This window comes from Cherax quadricarinatus, chromosome 41 (assembly GCF_038502225.1).
Source record: "Cherax quadricarinatus isolate ZL_2023a chromosome 41, ASM3850222v1, whole genome shotgun sequence".
Taxonomy (NCBI): Eukaryota; Metazoa; Arthropoda; class Malacostraca; order Decapoda; family Parastacidae; genus Cherax; species Cherax quadricarinatus.
This window is the reverse complement of record NC_091332.1, coordinates 11,002,234-11,028,421: the sequence shown is the minus strand read 5'-3', so window position 1 is coordinate 11,028,421 and position 26,188 is coordinate 11,002,234. Positions and strand designations below refer to the sequence as shown.

The window sequence follows — 26,188 nt, the reverse complement described above, 5'->3', positions numbered from 1 at the left end:
CAACAACAATAAAAATAATTAACAATACTCCAACAATAACAAAAATAATTAACAATACTCCAACAACAATAAAAATAATTAACAATACTCCAACAATAACAAAAATAATTAACAATACTCCAACAACAATAAAAATAATTAACAATACTCCAACAATAACAAAAATAATTAACAATACTCCAACAACAATAAAAATAATTAACAATACTCCAACAATAACAAAAATAATTAACAATACTCTAACAATAATCAAAATAATTAACAAAACTCCAACAGTAATAAAAATAATTAACAAAATTCCTACAACAACAAAGGAAAAAATTCAAGAGGAAGAAAATGACTATTGTTTTGTGCTAAAACAAATAAATATTTTAAGAATTGAAAAACAAAAAACTGCTGCTGCTTTAATTAACCTTCGTTCAGGTGACTGTGTAAACAAGACATAGAAGGTGCTGCTGCTTTAACCTTCGTTCAGGTGACTGTGTAAACAAGACATAGAAGGTGCTGCTGCTTTAACCTTCGTTCAGGTGACTGTGTACACAAGACATAGAAGGTACTGTTGCTTTAACCTTCGTTCAGGTGACTGTGTAAACAAGACATAGAAGGTACTGTTGCTTTAACCTTCGTTCAGGTGACTGTAAACAAGACATAGAAGGTACTGTTGCTTTAACCTTCGTTCAGGTGACTGTAAACAAGACATAGAAGGTACTGTTGCTTTAACCTTCGTTCAGGTGACTGTGTAAACAAGACATAGAAGGTACTGTTGCTTTAACCTTAGTTCAGGTGACTGTGTAAACAAGACATAGAAGAAGCTGTTGCTGCTGCTTTAACCCTGGTTCAGGTCAAGCACATGAGAGAGGTGCTTCAAGTAATCACAAGATAAGCAGGAAGATTGCACGAACATAACACTTCGACAAGAGTCGTCGACAAAGAACAAGTAATTATATAGATGCTGCCGAAAAGTTCAGCCATGAAGCAAAAATACAGAAAGATCAAGTTTTTTCCCTCTTAATAGTAACAGTTGTGAAGTCATCCAGTAAATGTCTGGTCAGACAACTGGGAATAAGTGGAATTACAGAGGAAAAACTGGAAATCACAGAGTTGAATAAGTTTATGAGGATTTTGTAACAAAAAAAAAAAAACTGGCAATCTCAAAAAATGAAGAAAATTAATCTTGTGAATGTAAACAAAGATAAATTGGAGAATTTAGAAACTGGAATAAGAACGCAGAGCGAAGGAAAGAACGACATAGGATTGACAATAGTGGCAAAAGAAACAACAGATTATAAATATTAAGATCTTTAAAAAATGTCAGAATTTTTAGAATAAAAAATCTTAAAGACATAGGAAAACAATTGTAAATATTTATAACAGAGAGTTTAAGAACACAAGGGAGAGAATAAGGAAGTCGACATGATCAATGAGATTAAAGAATAAAAAGTCACAATACCGTGGTTGGAACAATACATAAATAACTAGCACTTTGTAGACTAAGACTTTTGACAGTCCGACTTGGACCATTAACACAGTGTGTGACTAGTTAGTGGTCCAAGGCGGACCGAAACGTCGTCATAAGTTTCAGTCTTCTAAGTGCGAGTTGTTTGTGTATTTGAGAGTTTGTTTAACATATTAGGGGAAGTAATGGAAACCAATGTTGATAATGTAAGAACCATTGTAGTTGAGGATTTACCTCACAAGGATTTGGTTAACCTCTCAGGCTGCAACAATAAATAAATGTAAAGACGATGCAATCAGTCCGTCACTTTTGAACTCGTAGCTTTGAGGGAATCAGTCCCTCAGCCTGGAGAGGAGTGTTGTTCCACACTCTGGAACAATGTGAAGCTGAAGCACCAATATATATGTCTCCATACTGTTCCTTCAGCTTAATATTGTTCCGAATTTTGGAGCAAAACTCTTCTCAAGGCTGAGGGACTGACCACCTCAAAATAAAAAAATAAACAAATGATCAACTAAATTCGTAAGATATATTCAATTCTTTTATTCCTCAACACCGAAAAACCACAAGAGAAGGAACAGGCAACACACCAGCAATACCTAACATTCAGAGTAACAGTTACAGGAATAATCTCTTTGTGAAACACAAAATACAGACTGAAAACATCTCTTACTGACCAGTGCCTCTGTAACATTCCTTGAAACATATATTAGAACAAAAGAATAATACACTAAGATAAAAGGAACTGTTGAAAACCAATCTGGTTTTCACGTCAGCAAATTACCGTATATCAATGAATATTAAAATGGATGAGAGATTGTTTTGTCTGAGAGGAAAATGCGAACAGTAATAAGAGGAAAAAAAATTCCTTCTGGGAGAAGCTACCAGAGGGGCGCCACAAGGATCTGTACCTGTTTCTATAAAGTTTTTACTTTATACATTTAACTTACCAGAAAGATACAAAAGTCTTTAACAAAAAAAAAAATAATAAAAATGGCTGTAAACTCTGGCAAGAGGCTAGCATAAACTGAGTAAATGGAGTAACAAGATAGATGACAGAATATAATGTTGATCAACACTATGTAATGAAAATGGGAGACACTGAAAGTAAACCACATGAAAAACATGAACCCTGTGACAAAATTTGGCAAGTTATATAAAGAAAATGATATAAAAATTACTTATAAAAATTTATCGGCGGGAGATAATGTAAATGAAACAGTGAGGCAGGTATATATTACCATGGCTAGCTACAAAAATAACTATAATATAAATGACTGGCGAGATGAAGAATACATATATAACTCACATATAGCAAAAAGAAACTTGTGACGTTTCGGTCCAACTTAGATCATAAATTAATTAATGGTCTAAATCGAAGCAAAATGTCGTCACAAGTTTCTTTGTCTTATATAGGGGTTATCTATGTCTTGTTCAGTCACAGTATTGTGCTTTTTTTCTTCTTCTAGATGTCGAAAAAAATCTGTTTACAACTTACAACAGCCCATAAGTGTAATACGCAGCTGTTGTATTGTGTCAACACCTGAACATTGTGGATCACAGACAAAATGTCCGCAGAACAGTTATAAAATGGTCGCCACAGCTAATAATAATATGAGTTATGATACAAGACTAACAGCATTTGTGGTGCCCAGGCTGACAGCACTGGTGGTGCCCAGGCTGACAGCACTGGTGGTGCCCAGGCTGACAGCACTGGTGGTACCCAGGATGCTGACAGCAGGAAGAGAAGAGATATAATAACAACGTGTAAAGTTGTAACAGGATATAAAGAATACATAAACAACCTTTCACAGTATCTTCAACAAGGGTAACAAGAATTCACAGATATAAAAAAAAATGGCGCCGTAGGAGTACTGGCAATTTTCTTTTTCGATAAAAACAGAGAGGAAGAAGATGGGAATAACCAGTGTAAAATTAAAATTAATTCTCCACAACCAGTGGAAAATAAAAAAAAATCTAATGTTGAACATTATCAAGACGAGAGACCAAGAGCTGACCTCTGCTCTTGTAACCACGAATAGATAATTAGACACACACACACACACACACACACACACACACACACACACACACACACACACACACACACACACACACACACACACACAATTAACACGACATGGACTATACCAAGCCACTAATTGCATCAAGATTTGCCTTTGAAGTCACAACTGAATTTGCCATAATTGCCATCATTAAGGACCGCCCAGCCTGTGATTAGCCTGTAATGAGACCCTTGCTAAATAATGTGTGTGACATGGGCAATTCCCAGCGTGACAATGGTTGTGACCGTGGCTGGGCGTGTCAGGACACGTGGGGCGCCACCCTGGGTGTGTATAATGGCGTATTTGGACATGTGATGGTTTCTTGGTTGTGTATAATGGTGTAGCTGGATATGTATGGACACCCTGACTGCTTATAATGATGTATTTAGACATGTATGGACACCCTGGCTGCTTATAATGATGTATTTAGACATGTTTGGACACCCTGGCTGCTTATAATGATGTATTTAGACATGTATGGACATCCTGGCTGTTTATAATGATGTATTTAGACATGTATGAACAACCTGGCTGCTTATAGTGATATATTTAGACATGTATGGACACCCTGGCTGCTTATAATGATGTATCTGGACGTGTAGGGACTCCCTGGCTGTTTATAATGATGTGTTTGGACGTGTAGGGACTCTCTGGCTGCTTATAATAATGTAATTGGACGTGTAGGGACTCCCTGGCTGCTTACAATGATGTATTTAGACATGTAGGGACACCCTGGCTGCTTATAATGATGTATTTGGACATGTGAGATAACTCTGCATGTCAGTGATAGTGTAATGGAAGACGAGGTGTATCACACAAGGTGTATTACATAGGGTGTATTACACAAGGTGTATTAAATAAAGTGTATGACAAAAGGTGCAGTACAAACGGCATATTACATAGGCTGTATAATAATGACAAACACATTTAAGACATATTTAGAACATTTTAAAACCATGCCTCAGCACACATTTCACTGACCCCCGAAATCTTTTCCAATTAATCCAATTGAGAAAGCTCTTGGTGAGCGAAACGGAGACCAACATAAGCGTCCATACGTTGCACATGTGTGCAATCTACATATGAGGATGAGCAATACTCCGCGGAATAACACAAAGAGGCCTACCACCAGGGGGTCCGCGGACCACCGTACTGAGAACCACGTTTTCACACTATACTACGGTTACAACTCAGGGGTAACTATAGAGCAATGTATATGAAAATGATTGATATGATTTCAATTAATGTTTTACTCTCATGACGGTAATAGTTTACATATTTATTAATAGTAATATTGCATTTCCTAAAAAGGGTAGCCTTCCTCTCAGCCTCCTGGTACATACGTGTGTAAATACGTATTTTATGATATGTAAATTAACCACAGTGAAAGATAAACAATTTTCAGAACCTTTCGTGACCACTGTGATTAAACTACATTTTAATATATCCCGTGTTTCATATGAGATTCTTCCATTTATATATATATATATATATATATATATATATATATATATATATATATATATATATATATATATATATATATATATATATATATATATATATATATATATATATATATAATATACTTTTAAAATAACACTGAGAACAGCTGACAGGCATCGTTGTTCACAATAATAATAATAATAATAATAATAATAATAATAATAATAATAACACCAGCACTAATAATATATATATTCCATTTTTTAAGCGTTATTCATTGTTAAAATTATTTTTCCCAGAAATGATTAATAAAATTAATTAATACTTCTGATTTTTTTTTTTTACCAAACTATTGCAAAATTATTTGACTTATGATAGTGATTTGTCTAGTAGCATTTATTAATATTTTCAAGAATAATGTTACTTTAAGTACGGGTTTAGCACTTACCCAAAATAATAATAATAATAATAATAATAAGAATAATAATAAGATTATTATTATTATTATTATTATTATTATTATTATTATTATTATTATTATTATTATTATTATTATTATTATTTTTAATTATTATTATTATTATTATTCAATGAAAAGTATTTACAATTTCGCCACATGAATTTAAACTGGTAGACCAAACAGACAGGTGTGTAGACAACAGACAGGTGTGTAGACAACAGACAGGTGTGTAGACAACATACAGGTGTATATAACAGATGTGTAGACAACAGACAGATGTATATAACAGATGTGTAAACAACAAAGACAGGTGTGTAAACAAGACAAGTTTATACTAACATATGTGTAGACAACGCTGACAGGTGTGCAAACAACACTTGCAATACGACAACGTTGACAGGTGCGCAAACAACAATTGCAATACGACAACGCTTCAATCAAACGTTACAATACGCCAATACAGTAACATTTCCCTATATATATATATATATATATATATATATATATATATATATATATATATATATATATATATATATATATATATATATATATATATATATATATATATATATATATATATATATATATATATATATATATATATATATATATATATATATATATATATATATATATATATATATATATATATATATATATATATATATATATATATATATATATATATATATATATATATATATATATATATATATATATATATATATATATATATATATATATATATATATATATATATATATATATATATATATAGGATGGGGTCCACCTCTGGTGTAAATTGTGGGACCCATAGCCTCGGAGAAGTGGATAAAAGGGCTTCAAGGAAAAATATTTGGATTTCTTCCTGAAGCCGTTTGAATATTCCACTTCCCCTACCACCCCATCTTTTCATATTTATTTTTTTTTTACTAAGAGGAATATTTTATTACATAATATGGTACAGAAGATTTAAGAGATACATTATTGATATAAAGGTGGCATATACGGCACATGTTGTTACGTGTGTATCACCGATTATAAGGCGAAAATCTCATCCAGCTCCTCAGAGCTGGGGCGTGTGCCCAAAATACAGCAGGCATTACCCCTTTGAACAGCCGCACTGAGCCGCTGGAACAGAAAACTAGCTGCCCTGGGATCCCTAGTTACCCTGATGAGTCTTTTTCCCAGCTCCTTAAGGAATTTAGATGCACTCTTTCCCCATGAGCCAAGGGTCTCTGAGCCTATGGGAACAAACATATAATGATGGGCAAGTTCTCCATATTTTCTAGACTTTTGGGACTCCCTGAAGCTAGCAGCTGCCCATCTTTCCTCCCTGGTGTATTGGAGATAGGTATCAGCCAAGGTAGATGCACATGTATAGTCCCACACCACCTGCTTCCCATCTGTCCAGGCTTGAAGGGTGATACCATCTGGACGCTTCTGGCTGCCATCAGATCTGCATAGTTGGGGTGGCTCCCTTACTGCTGGGCATCCAGCTGTTGTGAGGCTCCTCTTGATAATGTTATTAACCTCCTCATGTCTTGCAACCTTTCCCTCGGATTTACGGCACACAAGACCATGGTACCCGAATTATATATATATATATATATATATATATATATATATATATATATATATATATATATATATATATATATATATATATATAGGGAAATATTACCTCTATAGCTGGACTGGGGACCGTCATCCTCAGAGAAGACAATAAACGTACCTCAGGGAAAACTTTGTTAATACCCATCTTCCACTTATACACTTCGATCATGTCTCCCATCATTCTTCGTCTTACAAGTGAATGTAGTTTAAGAGTCTTCAATCGTTCTTCGCACGGAAGATTTCTAATACTATGTATTAATTTGGTCATTATACGCTGGATATTTTCTAGCGAATTTATATCCATTCTGTAATAGGGAGACCAGAACTGAGCTGCGTAATCTAGGTGAGGCCTTACTAATGATGTATAAAGTTGTAAAATAACCGCTGCACTTCTGTTGCTTACACTTCTTGATATAAATCCCAGTAATCTGTTTGCTTTGTTACGTACGCTTAGGCACTGCTGTCTTGGTTTAAGGTTGCTGCTTACCATAACCCCCAAATCCTTTTCGCAATCTGTATGGCTAAGTTCTACGTTATTTAACTGATAAGTACTAGGGTTATGGACACTCCCGAGCTTCAGAACCTTCCAATTACCTACATTGAACTGCATCTGACACTTTTCTGACCAGGAATTGAGTTTGTCTAAATCCTCCTGAAGTATCCTGACATCTAAGTTTGAATCAATTATCCTACCTATCTTTGTCATCGGCGAATTTGCTCATATCACTAGTAATTCCCTCATCAAGGTCATTGATATATATTATAAACAACAACGGGCCCAAGACTGATCCCTGTGGAACGCCAATTGTTACAGATCCCCACTCGGATTTAACCCCATTTAAGCATACTCTCTGCTTCCTATTGGTGAGCCATGACTCGATCCATGACAGCACTTTTCCCCCAATTTTTAAAACTATTTTTAAAACTACACAACGTTTTAGCCTCTATAACTATACTCGGGAGTTTGTTCCACTCATCCACAACTCTATTACCAAACCAGTGCTTTCCTATATCCTTCCTGAATCTGATTTTTCCAACTTGAAACCATTGCTGCGAGTCCTGTCTTGGCTGGAAATTTTCAACATGCTATTTACATCCCCTTTATTTATTCCTGTTTTCCATTTATACACCTCGATAATATCCCCCCTAATTATACGCCTTTCGAGAGAGTGCAGATTCAGGGCCCTCAGTCTATCCTCATAGGGAAGATTTCTGATACATGGGATCAACTTTGTCATCCTCCTCTGTACGTTTTCCAGAGCATTTATATCCATTCTGTAATACGGTGACCAGAACTGAGCAGCATAATCTAAATGAGGCCTAACCAAAGGATATATAGAGTTGAAGAACAGCCAGAGGATTTCTATTAGCTTTATTGGGGACACTAATGCACTGTTGTCTTGGTTTGAGATTACTGCTAACCTTTTTGTAATCAGTAGTATTAAGATCTACATAATTTAGTTTATATGTGGCATGGTTATTTTCCTGTCCAATATTTAGAACTTTGCATTTGTCTATATTAAACTGCATCTACCACTTCTCCGACCATTGCATCAGTCTATTCAAATCATCCTGAGTGCTCTAGTGTCCTCATTAGAATGAATTGGACGGCCTATTTTGGTGTCATCAGCAAATTTGCTTATGTCGTTATTTATTCCCTCATCTATGTCGTTTATGTAAATTGTGAACAACAACGGGCCCAACACTGACCCCTGAGGAACACCGCTTGTGACGTGCCCCCATTCTGATTTCTTCCCATATATATATATATATATATATATATATATATATATATATATATATATATATATATATATATATATATATATATATATATATATATATATATATGTCGTGCCGAATATGTAAAACTGGTCAATTAGCAAGAACTCATTTAAAATTAAGTCCTTTCTAAAATTTTCTCTTATACGTTTAAAAATATATTTTTTCATTAATGTCGATGTACAAATTTATAATTTTGCACCAAAAGGAACTTAGAAAACTTACCTAACCTTATTATAGCAAGAACAATTTATTTTGGCCTAACCCAACTAAATATATTTTAGATTTGTTTACAATAATTTAATACTAAACAAACACAGTGAAATATATTTTTTTCGTTAGGTTCAGAATGATTTTGGCGAAATTATTGCATACACAAATTTTCACTTATCCTATATGGCAAGATGAGCGTTGCTATTTAAGCCAAGATCGCAAGTTCTGCCTATTCGGCACGACATATATATATATATATATATATATATATATATATATATATATATATATATATATATATATATATATATATATATATATATATATATATATATATATATATATATATATATATATATATATATATATATATATATATATATATATATATATATATATATATATATATATATATATATATATATATATATATATATTAATTCTTATGCTTCAATAATACACTCAGAAACATTGTAAGCTTAAAATATATAGATAAGGAAATAGTAAACGCAAAAAAAAAAAAATCCTGGATCACAATATAGACCAAATTAAAAAATACATATAATGTGGTGTCCAAAAATATATAAACACCAGAAAATGATGAATGATAATAAAAAAAATGGCTCCGAGGAGCAATAAAATATGAATGACAGTGAATGGCTGGGAAAAAAAATGGTCTTAATGACTAAGAGGAGGAAGAGAGAAGACGCGATAAACACATGCGAGGTTGTAATAGAATAAGAAGAAATAGTCAGAAATGAGTGGTTAGCACCGTTAACAGTGAGAACAGGACACCATTTTAACAGTGAGAAAAGGACACCATTGTAACAGTGAGAAAAGGTCACCGTTGCAACAGTGAGAACAGGAGACCGTTGTAACGGGGAGAGCAGGACACTGCTTTAACAGTGAGAATAGGATACCGTTATAACGGGGAGAACAGGACACCGTTGTAACAGTGAGAGCAGGACAATGTTGTAACAGTGAGAACAGTAAAGTATTTGTAACGTGAGAACATGTTCCCACCACATTCTTGTCTCACAGAAGAATGTAGTAGAGGAGAGAAGGAAGGATTTACCTGCTGCAGTCACTGACGGAATTTAAGTAATTATATCTAACACTTAACACGGGACACCACGAGAATATCTCTGCTACTGTAACTACAACACACACACACACACACACACACACACACACACACACACACACACACCTTGGGGCAGTACACGTCATAAATATATCTATTATATGTACATCAGGTAGTAATGAGATGCTTTACAGGGTAATTAGGGAAGCATCTCAACCGTGCGAGAAGCGAATCCCACCTTGATGACACCAGTCCTCGTGGGTAGGTCCCACCCACCCATACTGTCTCCCACCTACCGACCCTCCACCCACAATGAATCCCACTCACCCACCTACCCACTGTCTCCAGCTTAATTGGCATCGCTACACTGCAGCCAGAGTATGCATATAAATATTCGCTATTTCCGGTCACGCACGTACAGGACACACACACAGACACAGACACACAGACACACACGCACACACACACACACACACACACACACACACACACACACACACACACACACACAAACACACACATCACACACACACACACACACACACACACACACACACACACACACACACACACACACACACACACACACACACACACACACACACACACACAGGAAGTATTTCTTCAGCCACAGAGTAGTCAGTAAGTGGAATAGTTTGGGAAGCGATGTAGTGGAGGCAGGATCCATACATAGCTTTAAGCAGAGGTATGATAAAGCTCACGGCTCAGGGAGAGTGACCTAGTAGCGATCAGTGAAGAGGCGGGGCCAGGAGCTCGGACTCGACCCCCGCAACCTCAACTAGGTGAGTACAACTAGGTGAGTACACACACACACACAAACACACACACATCACACACACACACACACACACACACACACACACACACACACACACACACACACACACACACACACACACACACACACACACACAATTAGCAGTGTCTGACATGCGTGTGTTGTAAAGTTTTGACAGAGTAGCAGTGTTGTAGGAAGTCATCTTGGCCATGATAGCGCAAAAAACAGCGCTCATGTCTCCGCGGGTGTCATATTTTATGTGCGTCAGCGGTCCTGTTAATTCTGCGTCGCTGATACCCACGTCAGCAGGGTCGATGCTGCCCACGTCAGCAGGGTCGCTGCTGCCCACGTCAGCAGGGTCGCTGGTACCCATGTTAGTGTTGAGTTTGTTCAACACAACCCAAGTGTTGCAGTGTTGCTATATGCTTGTCTCTCTACCTGGGAAATTGATACACGCTGCCCATCTGGTATGTGGGGTATGGTTGGTGTGTGTGTGTGTGTGTGTGTGTGTGTGTGTGTGTGTGTGTGTGTGTGTGTGTGTGTGTGTGCATACAAAGATCAGGTATCAGGTGACAGTGATCTACAGTCCAGTGCCACCTGTCTGTCCCCTTCATAAATATAGAAACAACATTAAAAAAAAATTAATTAAAGCTATCTGGTTGACACAGTACTCCTGCTCCTTTCAGTACTCATGAGGAAATGTTTGCAAACTAAGATAGAACATAAGGGAGCAATAAACCGTCCAGGATATTAAAATAAACATCAAACATTCCTAGCTATATGCAAAATCCAAGTTAAGACCTGCCTGTACAACCTGAACAATAATACACAGGAGGTTCACACACTAAGAGAAAAAAAATAATACAAATTCTAAAAGACGGATATGAATCAAAGTTGAGCAAGTCCACTAGATGAAAGCAGAGTGGAGAATGCACCTCTGAAGGTTGATAGGTGGGGGATGCACATGGGTTAATAGGGGTATTAAAGCTTATTTCTTGGGTAACACTGATTACATGTTGGGAGAATATTTTTGTTAGCGGGTTTGGGTTTGAGGAGGACCTGCCAAGTATGGGCCAGTAGGCCTGCTGCAGTGTTCCTCCTTTCTTACGTTCTTATAAATGATACAAACACTAGTAATGCAGAATTCAAAGAAGTAATAAACACATTCCTGGTCATGCAGTTCCTGGACCAGATTATTAGAATGTTTTATTAGTGCAGCAGTGCTAAACACTACTAGCACGAACACTCAGTACCCTTTGGAGAAAGAATTTAGATGTAAACAAAATCCCAGAGTCTTTAAAGAGTGTACATATTGATCCTTTGCATAAGGGAGGTGTTATGTGGTTCGTTGGACGAGCCATGGTAGAAAGGAAACAACTGTGGACTGTTATAGTGGTGTTATATTGGTAGCCACAACCTGTCCGTCTGCCCGCCTGCTTGGTCTGGTCGAATCCGAGGCAAAGGCATGTAAGGGGCAGTCTATGTGCGAGGGGGTCACGTGACTTAAGGTTTGGCCAGGGAACCTGCCTATAAACGTTGCTAGTACATATATACTACACAATACTGCTGACAGAGACAGTAGGGTACTTAGCGCTAGCCGAATATACCAGACTAGTAGTTCTAACATCACACATCATAAGTTTTCGAAAGTGTGATGAGACAGCAAATTACAAATATTATGGAAGAGCATACGTAACCTTCCCAACCTAAACCATCATGGATTTAGAGCAGGAAGGTCATGCTTGTCACAGTTACTAAACCAACATGACAGGATTACGGAGACGTTGGAAGAAAACCAAAATGCAGATACAGTGTACACGAATTTTGCAGTGGCATTTTATAACTGTGATCATGGGTTGACTGCACGCAAAATGCAGACGGTTGGTATAATGGGGAATGTAGACAAACAGATATTCAACTTACTGAGAAACAGAGCAGACTCAAACATTAGCAAAGTAAAAAGTTCAGTATCACAAGGCACATGTTAGGCTAGGTGCGGGGGACACCAACAGCGTACCCATATGTTAGGGGGTCTTTCAATACTGCTGTGGTCAGCACAATATGAATACAGACAGTGACTCAGGCAGAGACGGTTGGTAGTGAGTCATCTACTGGTACACTGGTTACTGGTAACTGGTTACTACTACTGAAACGGTGACCCCCGAAAGCCACTACAGTAACCTGCAGGTAACTCCAACCAGCCGAGTTAAACTTAATGTATACACCACCAGGAGGGGGGAGGAGGAGCGAGGGGCAGCTATTTTACATAAAAAAACAAATGACTTCTTGTTTGGGCGGATCATGTCAAAATGTTACTTAATTATTTGTTAAAACAAATATTCAGGCTCTGTGTGTGTGTGTGTGTGTGTGTGTGTGTGTGTGTGTGTGTGTGTGTGTGTGTGTGTGTGTGTGTGTGTGTGTGTGTGTGTGTGTGTGTGTGTGTGTGTGTGCACGCGCGCGCCTCTCGTTCAACTCCCAAATTTGAAATAAATTCTCTCTCTCTCTGAATTCAACATATTATTAATATTAATATAAATTTGTAATATACTGACCATCAATAATGACTTGATGAAGCTCTTCTTATTTGGTTAATTGGGTTTCAAGGCTATCTACTAGACGGGGATCATTAAGACTGCCAAATCTATCAACTACACAAGGGTCATCAAGACTGCATATCATCTCTTCACCGCTAGTCAAGGATACATTAATAAACAAAACACACCTTCAATACACTCTTATAGTATATAAACTTTATATGTATAATATAGTAAAATGTTTGTATATATATATATATATATATATATATATATATATATATATATATATATATATATATATATATATATATATATATATATATATATATATATATATATATATATATATATATATATATATATATATATTACATATTCTGCAGCAGTGAATACAGAACATAAGTATGATGAAGATAATTGCTGTGTTAATTACCTTATTAAAATAGTTTAATGGCACTTGATTACTTTTGTTATTATAAGCAGTCTTAAACTTCCATGAGATGAAAGAAAATTCTGATAAAGTGCGTTCTGTGTAAAGTGTGTTACAGCTGGTGGAGAGTGCGTTTTGTGTAATATGTGTGTGTGTTACAGCTTGAGTAGAGTGCGTTCTGTGTAATGTGTTACAGCTGGAGTAGAGTGCGTTCTGTGCAATGTGTGTGTTACAGCTGGAGTAGAGTGCGTTCTGTGCAATATGTGTGTTACAGCTGGAGTAGAGTGCGTTCTGTGCAATATGTGTGTTACAGCTGGAGTAGAGTGCGTTCTGTGCAATGTGTGTGTTACAGCTGGAGTAGAGTGCGTTCTGTGCAATGTGTGTGTTACAGCTGGAGTAGAGTGCGTTCTGTGCAATGTGTGTGTTACAGCTGGAGTAGAGTGCGTTCTGTGCAATGTGTGTGTGTTACAGCTGGAGTAGAGTGCGTTCTGTGCAATGTGTGTGTTACAGCTGGAGTAGAGTGCGTTCTGTGCAATGTGTGTGTGTTACAGCTGGAGTAGAGTGCGTTCTGTGCAATGTGTGTGTGTTACAGCTGGAGAAGAGTGCGTTCTGTGCAATGTGTGTGTTACAGCTGGAGTAGAGTGCGTTCTGTGCAATGTGTGTGTTACAGCTGGAGTAGAGTGCGTTCTGTGTAATATTTGTGTTACAGTTAGAGTAGAGTACATTGTGTGTAAAGCACCAGGCAGAACAAGTGGTAACGAGTCACTCAAGACAGCGCTTTACTGGGACAACACTTTCCACTTGGTGCAGCTGTTGTTATTAGGTAAACAGTTTAGAAAACCGACAAGCGAGTGAAACACTTGCGCAACACTTGGGTGTCTTTATCGTGGAAACGTTTCGCCCACCAATGGTTATATCAATCCAATACACAGAAAAACCACTGAAGATATGTGCGGTCCATCAGCCTTACCAGACTGACCATAATCTCTAGACTGACAGACTGATTACCTCTAATTCCCTCTTCACATCTTCCACGATTTTCTCTCTACCGGACTGATAAAGCCACTAATTGGCGAAACGTTAGGAAACGTTTTTTTCAGGAAACAGGCCAAGCGTTTCCTGACGCGGGTCTTTGTCACATGATGACCCGCCACCGAAGCTTTTGGTCATCTGACGGAGGCCTTCCGCTAGCTTCCGGTCCACCTCTTTAAAAATTAATGGTTGTCATGTGATATAATACCACGCCTGAGAGTAACCTAGAAATTAGAGAAACAATAAAGGCTCAAAGGCAGAGTGCTCCACTGGATCAAGGTGTACCTAAATGATAGAAGACAAAGAGCAACAGTTAGGGATGAGACATCAGAATGGGAGAGTAGGGGTTCCACAGGGATCAGTACTAGGACCGCTAATGGTACTAATATACGCCGACGATGTGGTAGAGGGGATTGAGTCCTGTAGCTTACTTTTTGCAGAGAATATAAAACTAATGAAAAGTTATAAGAACACGATGGAACAGTGATAAATTTCAGGGAGTCCTCAACAGATTACAGCTGTGGTCAAACAAGTGGCTTGTCGAATTTAATTCGAACAAATGCAAGGTCATGCGAAATGGACGTTACAGTAGACCGTACACAGAGCAGCGTGGGCAAAGAGAAGCTGCAAATATAAGAGTGAAAATGACTTGAGTGTGGATATAACACCAAGCATATCGCTAGAAGTATATATCAACAGTATAACATCACTGGCAAATACAAGATTAACAAACCTCCGAATAATATTCAGGAACTTGAATGAAGAGTTCTTCAGAACAATATATACGATATATGTTAGGCCAATTATTGAGTACTCGGCCCCAGCATGAAGCCCACACCGAGTCAAGCACGTGCTTAGATTTGATATGATTTTGCCACAGAATCGGCTAGTTTATTGTGCACCCCATACCCATCCTATGAACGATAGCGCAAGAGCATATGGGCCTAGGAACTAGGCCCCAAAAGGGTTAACAGAAGTACATCTGAATTTATATCTCCTGTTGACATATGTGTTGCAAGCAAACTAAGGAAATTTGCTTAATATGTCTAATATCTTATTTTCATTAATATATCTTAACATTACATAGGCTATTATACTATCTCTACACTCCTTAATAAGTGGACAATTGAGAATATAGTGTCCCAGATAATGACCAGAGCTGACCACGTACTTTGGATTTTGTTTGATAATCTTTGTTCCAAACTGCCAGAAGTACTTGCAACCAAGCCTAAGCCTCGCTACTACAACATCAGTCACTGTTAACACTGTAAGCTCCTCCATAAACTTACTCATCTACGGCTGTTATCGTTGTATGTTATAGAACTATTCAAGCTTCTAACTGCCTTCCTGTAAGACGTTTCATTATTTACCTTTCTCTCGTAATATTAAGTATTCCTAATTATTTGTAACCAGACTAGCAAGAGAACTGAGAAGGATGCGCTATGAGGAAAGGTTGAGAGAAGTGAACCTGACGATCTTAGAGGGAAGGACAAGGATAGACATGATTACGATATACAAAATCTTAAGAGGAACTGATAGGGCAGATAGGGACAGACTACTTGAATTAAGAGGACCAGGATCAAGAGGACACAGATGAAAGTTGAAGACACAGCTACCGTACTGTAACACAGTACTAAAGTAACGCACTACTACCATTATACACCGTTATTGTAACACGCCATTAACGCAACACACCGCTACCAAAACACACCACTACCATAACACCGCTACCGTAACACACCGCTACCGCAACACACCGACTGTAACGCATTTTTAAATTCACGAACCGCTACTGTAACACACCACAACCAAATCACTGAGAGCGCCACACGCATCGGCACCTTAACACACTGCTACTATAACAGACCACTACTGTAACATACCACTACCATAACACTGTGAGAGCGCCACACACACATGGGCACCGTAACACAGCAGCGTCACAACGTCACTGTAGTGCTGGGGCGGTGAACACATGAACACAAATTACCCAGGACACCAACAAGCTCACTCGCTCCTTGTCTTCCTGTAGATTTTCCTGATAGCATGATTACCCTCCTCTCTCTTATTTATGGATTTAATTTGTTGCTAATATTCCTCTGATACTGTCATCCAATTTCCTGCGGGCGGAGGTGGGTGACTGGTGTACTCAAGTGGTCCAGGTCCTGCTCACCTACCTGCCCACCTCTCTCTCTCTCTCTCTCTCTCTCTCTTAATAAAGTGGCCACGGGGTGGCCACTTTATTAGGTACAACCTTCTAGTATTTTGTAGGGCCTCCTCTTGCCCCAGAATAACCTGCATCCATTGTGTCATGGATTTAACAAGGTGCTGGAATCATTCCTTTGATATTCTGGTTCTTGTTGAGAAGATATCACGCAGTTGCTGCAGATCTGTCGGCTGCACATTCATGCTGCGAATCTTCCGTTCCACCACATCCCAAAGGTTTACGACAAGTTCTGACCATACCATTTGCATGTCTTCAGCAGTCGAGCTTTGGTGAGTGGGTGCCCACTTTAGCCTCAGTTTTCTGTTCTTAGCAGACGGGAAAGGAACCTGCTGTGGTTTTTCTGCTGTTGTAGCCTATCCAGTTCGATGTGTTGTGCATTCAGAGATGTTCTGCATACCACTCTTGTAACGAATGGATATCTGAGTTAATGTCACTTTCCTATCAGCTTGAACCAGTATGGCCATTCTTCTCTAACCTCTTTCATTATCAAGGTGTTTTCGCCCACAGAACTCCCGCACACTGGACATTTTGTCTTTTTTACATCATTATCTAGAGACTTTAGTGCATGAAAATTCCAGAAGATCAGTAGTTTTTAAAATATTCAAACCACCCTGTCTGGCACCACAAAGTCACTTAAATCACATGTGTTTCCCCATTCTGATGTGTGCATCTGAACCTCTTACCATGTTTGCATGCTTTTAGACACTGAGGTGCTGGAAGTGATTGGCTGATAAGGTATTTGAATTAACGAGGTGCACAGGAGTAACTAATAAAGTGGCAACTGTATTACATAATATATATATATATATATATATATATATATATATATATATATATATATATATATATATATATATATATATATATAATATATATATAATATATATATATATATATATCTGTATATATAATATATATATATATATATGTATATATATATATATATATATATATATGTATATATATATATATATATATATATATATATATAATATATGCAAAACAACCACTCTGAAAGAATAGAGAAATTCCAAGCGCTTTCGTGACTACTCACATTATCAAGTTCCTTGATAATGTGAGTAGTCACGAAAGCGCTTGGAATTTCTCTATTCTTTCAGAGTGGTTGTTTTGCATATTTTGAAATCACCTGTTTACTGTGATCTTATTGCATAATATTATATATATATATATATATATATATATATATATATATATATATATATATATATATATATATATAGGTAGTAGGTTGGTAGACAGCAACCACCCAGGGAAGTACTACCGTCCTGCCAGATGACTGTGAAACAAAAACCTGTAACTGTTTTGCATGATGGTAGGATTGCTGGTTTCTTTTTCTGTCTCATAAACACGCTAAGATAACAGGGATATCTTGCTACTCCTACTTACACTTTGGTCACACTTCACAGACACGCACATGCATATATATATATACATACATCTAGGTTTTTCTCCTTTTTCTAAATAGCTCTTGTTCTTTTTTATTTCTTCTATTGTCCATGGGGAAGTGGAAAAGAATCTTTCCTCCGTAAGCCATGCATGTCGTATGAGGCGACTAAAATGCCGGGAGCAATGGGCTAGTAACCCCTTCTCCTGTATACAATTACTAAAAAAGAGAAGAAGAAAAACTTTATAAAACTGGGTTGCTTAAATGTGCGTGGATGTAGTGCGGATGACAAGAAACAGATGATTGCTGATGTTATGAATGAAAAGAAGTTGGATGTCCTGGCCCTAAGCGAAACAAAGCTGAAGGGGGTAGGAGAGTTTCAGTGGGGGGAAATAAATGGGATTAAATCTGGAGTATCTGAGAGAGTTAGAGCAAAGGAAGGGGTAGCAGTAATGTTAAATGATCAGTTATGGAAGGAGAAAAGAGAATATGAATGTGTAAATTCAAGAATTATGTGGATTAAAGTAAAGGTTGGATGCGAGAAGTGGGTCATAATAAGCGTGTATGCACCTGGAGAAGAGAGGAATGCAGAGGAGAGAGAGAGATTTTGGGAGATGTTAAGTGAATGTATAGGAGCCTTTGAACCAAGTGAGAGAGTAATTGTGGTAGGGGACTTGAATGCTAAAGTAGGAGAAACTTTTAGAGAGGGTGTGGTAGGTAAGTTTGGGGTGCCAGGTGTAAATGATAATGGGAGCCCTTTGATTGAACTTTGTATAGAAAGGGGTTTAGTTATAGGTAATACATATTTTAAGAAAAAGAGGATAAATAAGTATACACGATATGATGTAGGGCGAAATGACAGTAGTTTGTTGGATTATGTATTGGTAGATAAAAGACTGTTGAGTAGACTTCAGGATGTACATGTTTATAGAGGGGCCACAGATATATCAGATCACTTTCTAGTTGTAGCTACACTGAGAGTAAAAGGTAGATGGGATACAAGGAGAATAGAAGCATCAGGGAAGAGAGAGGTGAAGGTTTATAAACTAAAAGAGGAGGCAGTTAGGGTAAGATATAAACAGCTATTGGAGGATAGATGGGCTAATGAGAGCATAGGCAATGGGGTCGAAGAGGTATGGGGTAGGTTTAAAAATGTAGTGTTAGAGTGTTCAGCAGAAGTTTGTGGTTACAGGAAAGTGGGTGCAGGAGGGAAGAGGAGCGATTGGTGGAATGATGATGTAAAGAGAGTAGTAAGGGAGAAAAAGTTAGCATATGAGAAGTTTTTACAAAGTAGAAGTGATGCAAGGAGGGAAGAGTATATGGAGAAAAAGAGAGAAGTTAAGAGAGTGGTGAAGCAATGTAAAAAGAGAGCAAATGAGAGAGTGGGTGAGATGTTATCAACAAATTTCGTTGAAAATAAGAAAAAGTTTTGGAGTGAGATTAACAAGTTAAGAAAGCCTAGAGAACAAATGGATTTGTCAGTTAAAAATAGGAGAGGAGAGTTATTAAATGGAGAGTTAGAGGTATTGGGAAGATGGAAGGAATATTTTGAGGAATTGTTAAATGTTGATGAAGATAGGGAAGCTGTGATTTCGTGTATAGGGCAAGGAGGAATAACATCTTGTAGGAGTGAGGAAGAGCCAGTTGTGAGTGTGGGGGAAGTTCGTGAGGCAGTAGGTAAAATGAAAGGGGGTAAGGCAGCCGGGATTGATGGGATAAAGATAGAAATGTTAAAAGCAGGTGGGGATATAGTTTTGGAGTGGTTGGTGCAATTATTTAATAAATGTATGGAAGAGGGTAAGGTACCTAGGGATTGGCAGAGAGCATGCATAGTTCCTTTGTATAAAGGCAAAGGGGATAAAAGAGAGTGCAAAAATTATAGGGGGATAAGTCTGTTGAGTGTACCTGGTAAAGTGTATGGTAGAGTTATAATTGAAAGAATTAAGAGTAAGACGGAGAATAGGATAGCAGATGAACAAGGAGGCTTTAGGAAAGGTAGGGGGTGTGTGGACCAGGTGTTTACAGTGAAACATATAAGTGAACAGTATTTAGATAAGGCTAAAGAGGTCTTTGTGGCATTTATGGATTTGGAAAAGGCGTATGACAGGGTGGATAGGGGGGCAATGTGGCAGATGTTGCAAGTGTATGGTGTAGGAGGTAGGTTACTGAAAGCAGTGAAGAGTTTTTACGAGGATAGTGAGGCTCAAGTTAGAGTATGTAGGAAAGAAGGAAATTTTTTCCCAGTAAAAGTAGGCCTTAGACAAGGATGTGTGATGTCACCGTGGTTGTTTAATATATTTATAGATGGGGTTGTAAGAGAAGTAAATGCGAGGGTCTTGGCAAGAGGCGTGGAGTTAAAAGATAAAGAATCACACACAAAGTGGGAGTTGTCACAGCTGCTCTTTGCTGATGACACTGTGCTCTTGGGAGATTCTGAAGAGAAGTTGCAGAGATTGGTGGATGAATTTGGTAGGGTGTGCAAAAGAAGAAAATTAAAGGTGAATACAGGAAAGAGTAAGGTTATGAGGATAACAAAAAGATTAGGTGATGAAAGATTGAATATCAGATTGGAGGGAGAGAGTATGGAGGAGGTGAACGTATTCAGATATTTGGGAGTGGACGTGTCAGCGGATGGGTCTATGAAAGATGAGGTGAATCATAGAATTGATGAGGGAAAAAGAGTGAGTGGTGCACTTAGGAGTCTGTGGAGACAAAGAACTTTGTCCTTGGAGGCAAAGAGGGGAATGTATGAGAGTATAGTTTTACCAACGCTCTTATATGGGTGTGAAGCGTGGGTGATGAATGTTGCAGCGAGGAGAAGGCTGGAGGCAGTGGAGATGTCATGTCTGAGGGCAATGTGTGGTGTGAATATAATGCAGAGAATTCGTAGTTTGGAAGTTAGGAGGAGGTGCGGGATTACCAAAACTGTTGTCCAGAGGGCTGAGGAAGGGTTGTTGAGGTGGTTCGGACATGTAGAGAGAATGGAGCGAAACAGAATGACTTCAAGAGTGTATCAGTCTGTAGTGGAAGGAAGGCGGGGTAGGAGTCGGCCTAGGAAGGGTTGGAGGGAGGGGGTAAAGGAGGTTTTGTGTGCGAGGGGCTTGGACTTCCAGCAGGCATGCGTGAGCGTGTTTGATAGGAGTGAATGGAGACAAATGGTTTTTAATACTTGACGTGCTGTTGGAGTGTGAGCAAAGTAACATTTATGAAGGGATTCAGGGAAACCGGCAGGCCGGACTTGAGTCCTGGAGATGGGAAGTACAGTGCCTGCACTCTGAAGGAGGGGTGTTAATGTTGCAGTTTAAAAACTGTAGTGTAAAGCACCCTTCTGGCAAGACAGTGATGGAGTGAATGATGGTGAAAGTTTTTCTTTTTCGGGCCACCCTGCCTTGGTGGGAATCGGCCGGTGTGATAATAAAAAAAAATAAAAAATATATATATATATATATATATATATATATATATATATATATATATATATATATATATATATATAAACACACACACACACACACCTTTGGCCATTCAGTTCTGAAAACTTTCCTACACTTGCTAACGTGTTTGATACCAGGCTTTTCTGTCGATTCCCTGGTAAACCGGGCTGTTGTTGCTTGCTGCCCTGTTGGCTCAATTTTCATCACAGCCTGGTTGATCTGGCACTTGAAAGTAGTAGCTTCCTCTTCAAAACTTCTTGACTTGTTTTGGCAATATTTCTGGCATCTGTTCGTAATAGTCTAGGTCCACTAATGTTGATAGTGTTATCTCATCGTGCCCATGGCGACCCTGTTTTTCACTGGGTTTATTATACGCTTCCACCTGTATCTCTCTCCAGTACGGGGTTATGATAGAGCGCAGATTTGCCTGGAGTATACCTGGAGAGGTATACTCCAGCCTTTTTAAGAATTTTTCGTGTATAAATTATAGGGTATCTCTCTTTTCTTTCCAAACTACATTCCCAGTGCGTTGAAGCGTTCCCCGTAGTTTAAATGATGTATTGGCTCTGAACGGGCAGTAAACTCTGTCTGTACATCTTCCAGCTCTGATCTCTCTCCTGCCTTGAATGAATCCGTCAGCACTAAACAATAATACCTAAGTGAAGAATACAAAGTCATTCCAGTGCCTCATCATTTGCGTTATGTATCTTGTTTTGAATCTTCTCATTATTAACCCTCTCATTTTTTTGCCCTTAGCGGCATTTGTATTATTGAGTTTTCTAAATGCTAAGTCATCTGACATTATTATAACCAAGTGTTCATTTCGTTCTATTAGATGGTTGGCATGAGTGCTGTGTTCAGGGCTCCTTTGAAGGTCTTCATTGAATCTCTCCATATCTGAACACCTGGACACTGTGACTATTGAACCTCATGTTAATATACATTACCCACGGGAAGACTTTTATATATATAATATATATATATATATATATATATATATATATATATATATATATATATATATATATATATATATATATATATATATATATATATATATATATATATATATATATATATATATATATATATATATAATATATATATATATATATATATATAAGCAACGCTCTTCTTGCCATATAAGGCAAGCGAAAAATTGTGTATGCAATAATTTCGCAAAATAATCATTCTGAACATGATGAAAAAAATATTTTTCATTGTGTTTATTTATTAAATTATTGTAAACTTATCAAAAATGTATTTAGCTGGATTAGGCTAAATTAAATTGCGCTTGTTCTCATAAGGTTAGGTAAGTTTTCTAAGGTTCTTCTGGTACAAAATTTTTAATTTTTACAATAACATAAATGAAAAAATATATCTTTAAACGTAAAAGAGAAAATTTTAGAAAGGACTTAATTTTAGATGAGTGCTTGCTAACTGACCAGTTTTACCTACACGGCACGACACACACACACACACACACACACACACACACACACACACACACACGCACACACACACATATATATGTATATATATATATATATATATTATATATATATATATATATATATATATATATATATATATATATATATATATATATATATATATATATATATCACCCAGTTTTATTCAAACTACACAGGTGCGGAATTAAAACAATAAAACTCGTCGTTCTTTGCACAGGTTTTTAGAACATTAATATTATTATAATAAAAATTAAGGGCTAAACCCACAATGTGTAAAAGCAGCAGCACTGTTGCTTCAGCTCTCAGGCACTCACATACGCCTGACTTAATTTCATCACATTTTTATTCAAGCTTTCATAATCGTCTTAAATTTATTACAATCAATACTCTAAAATCTATATTCTTTTTTTCTTTTAAACACTAACAATCATTTCTATCTTAACATCTGTACCACATTCAAACACATTTAAAATTACCTTCTTTCACATTTTTTATAAAAATGCTTACAGATAAGAGCTACTAGCCCGTTACTCCGGAAATTTTAGTCTCTATGAAACCTATAATTACAGACATGATCCTAAGCACTTTATCCGTGAAATTACGAAAATATTACAGATCTATTAAGAAACAGAAGAAATAACTTGCAATCGTTAAGATTTACCTATCACCTTATTTGCTGACAAGACAGAGGAAACAAGAACAATCTTAGCGGAGTGTAAAACTGGCTTCTGTTTCAGCACTCATGTGATATAGGTTAGTAACTTCCTTTGTGGCTGCTGCCAACCACCCCACTGCACTCAAGACTGCTCACAAAACAATGTTTTCTAAGACTGAGCTGAGAAGCAGTAGTAATAACTGTAGCAGCAGTAGTAGTAATTGTAGTAACAGCAACAGTAAAAATAATAACAGTAGGAATAGTGGTGGTTAACAACAGTAATAGTTGTAATAGTAAAAGTGGTAATAGCTACAGTCAAGTAATAACAACAGAGATAGTGGCTGAAGCAATAAAGGTTGCAATAACAGCAGGAACAACAAGATTAGACGTGTCAGTTAGCATGATATCAGCATGATGCCAGCCTCTTGCAATGCTAAAGTAAGCATTAAGGAATAGCATGGCAGACTTCAAGTGAGGACGACCTCCCAATTAACGACCTCTTATGATCATTATCTGCATAACCTGAGGGCTTTACTCACTCTCTCTCTCACCATTTTTGTATCACTTACGGATGTGAGAGGACGATAGTCCGATTCCTACAGCATAAGCGATGATGATTCACAAATCATCAATATTATGATCACCACCAGCCACTACCACATAAACGTCCACACACAGTAAACACATGTTACAAATTTCGACAATGAGAACATGGTCCGAGTCTCCCTTCACTCTACTGTTTATTCATTGACAGTTGTTCAATAACATTCATCTTTTGAAAAAAAATCTCTTTCGGAGAGAGAGAGAGAGAGAGAGAGAGAGAGAGAGAGAGAGAGAGAGAGAGAGAGAGAGAGAGAGAGAGAGAGAGAGAGAGAGAGAGAGAGGGGGAGAGAGAGAGGAAGAGAGAGAGAGAGAGAGAGAGAGACAGAGAGAGAGAGAGACAGAGAGACAGAGAGAGAGAGTTAATTAAAATTTAGTAACTAAACTGTGAACAATTTGAGTAAGAGTTTTTGACTTGAGAGACCGAACAAAACATTGATCATTAGTGTACTAACCTGCGGTCCCAGATCTTGTGTATGTGTTGTAGGCGCAGCAGGAACAGTAGCAGCAGCAGCAGCAGCTGCAGCTGCTGCTGCAGTAATGGCAGTAGCACCAGCAGTAGAAGTAAAAACAGTAGTACTGGCAGTAAACAGCAGAAACAGGTGAGGTAGCAATAGCAGTAATAGCTACAAAAATAGCAGCAGTAAAAACAATAACAGCTGCAGCAGCAACTACAGCAATAGTATCAGTGAAAGTAATAACAGCAGCGGTAGCAGCTACAGCAACATCAACAGCAGCAGTAAAGCAATAACAGAAGCGGTAGTAGCTGCAGCAACAGGAGCCGCAATAACAGCAGCGGCAGTAGCTGCAGCAACAGGAGCCGCAATAACAATTGCAGCAACAATGACAGTAGTAGGTTGAAAACAGTAGTAGAAACAGCAATAACAGCAGATTGAGATGAGCAGTAGCAGACAGCACGAGCAGTGGTATCCAAGCTGGTCGGAGAACCCAACGGAACTGCTGGTACTTGCAGCCTCCAGCGTCGACCACTGAGGCATGCTCACCCCACCACGCCTCCCACCTTGCTACTCATACCTCTAATACCACTAATACCTTCCCTAGTACCCACTCATACCTTACTCTTGCCTCTCCAAGCAGTCACTCATACATCTCTCAATACCTACGACTATTCCAAATGAAATGGCATATCACTAGTAATAAGCAATGAGCTAAAATATACTATGCAAGAACTCGCTTCAGACAGCAACATCAACACAATAATAGGCTTCAGAGCAAGAAATTTCGAGTTTAGTATTCCCTAAAAAAATATTATCACTGCAATGCTCTCGTCAGACCCCTTGTATGAATATCTTGTCCACTTCTGGCACCTTGAGTGTATAAAAGACGTAGATAAACTTGAGAGAGCACAGAGCAGAGTAATACACAAACATTAAGAAACAATATTAGAAATGGGTGTGGGTCATCAAATAGATTTGTGATAAGCGTAATACCTACTTCAATGACTGT

General features: G+C 37.6%; 1 protein-coding gene across 1 annotated transcript in view; it reads right to left on the bottom strand.

The window, feature by feature from the left end:
* Positions 1-25,676, bottom strand: part of IFT46 (intraflagellar transport 46) — a 290,653-nt gene extending 264,977 nt beyond the window's left edge. Inside the window, exon 1 of the mRNA XM_053786703.2 lies at positions 25,177-25,676. The gene's annotated coding sequence lies outside the window, so the exon portion shown is untranslated. The remainder of the gene's footprint in view (positions 1-25,176) is intronic.
* Positions 25,677-26,188: the final 512 nt, after the last annotated feature.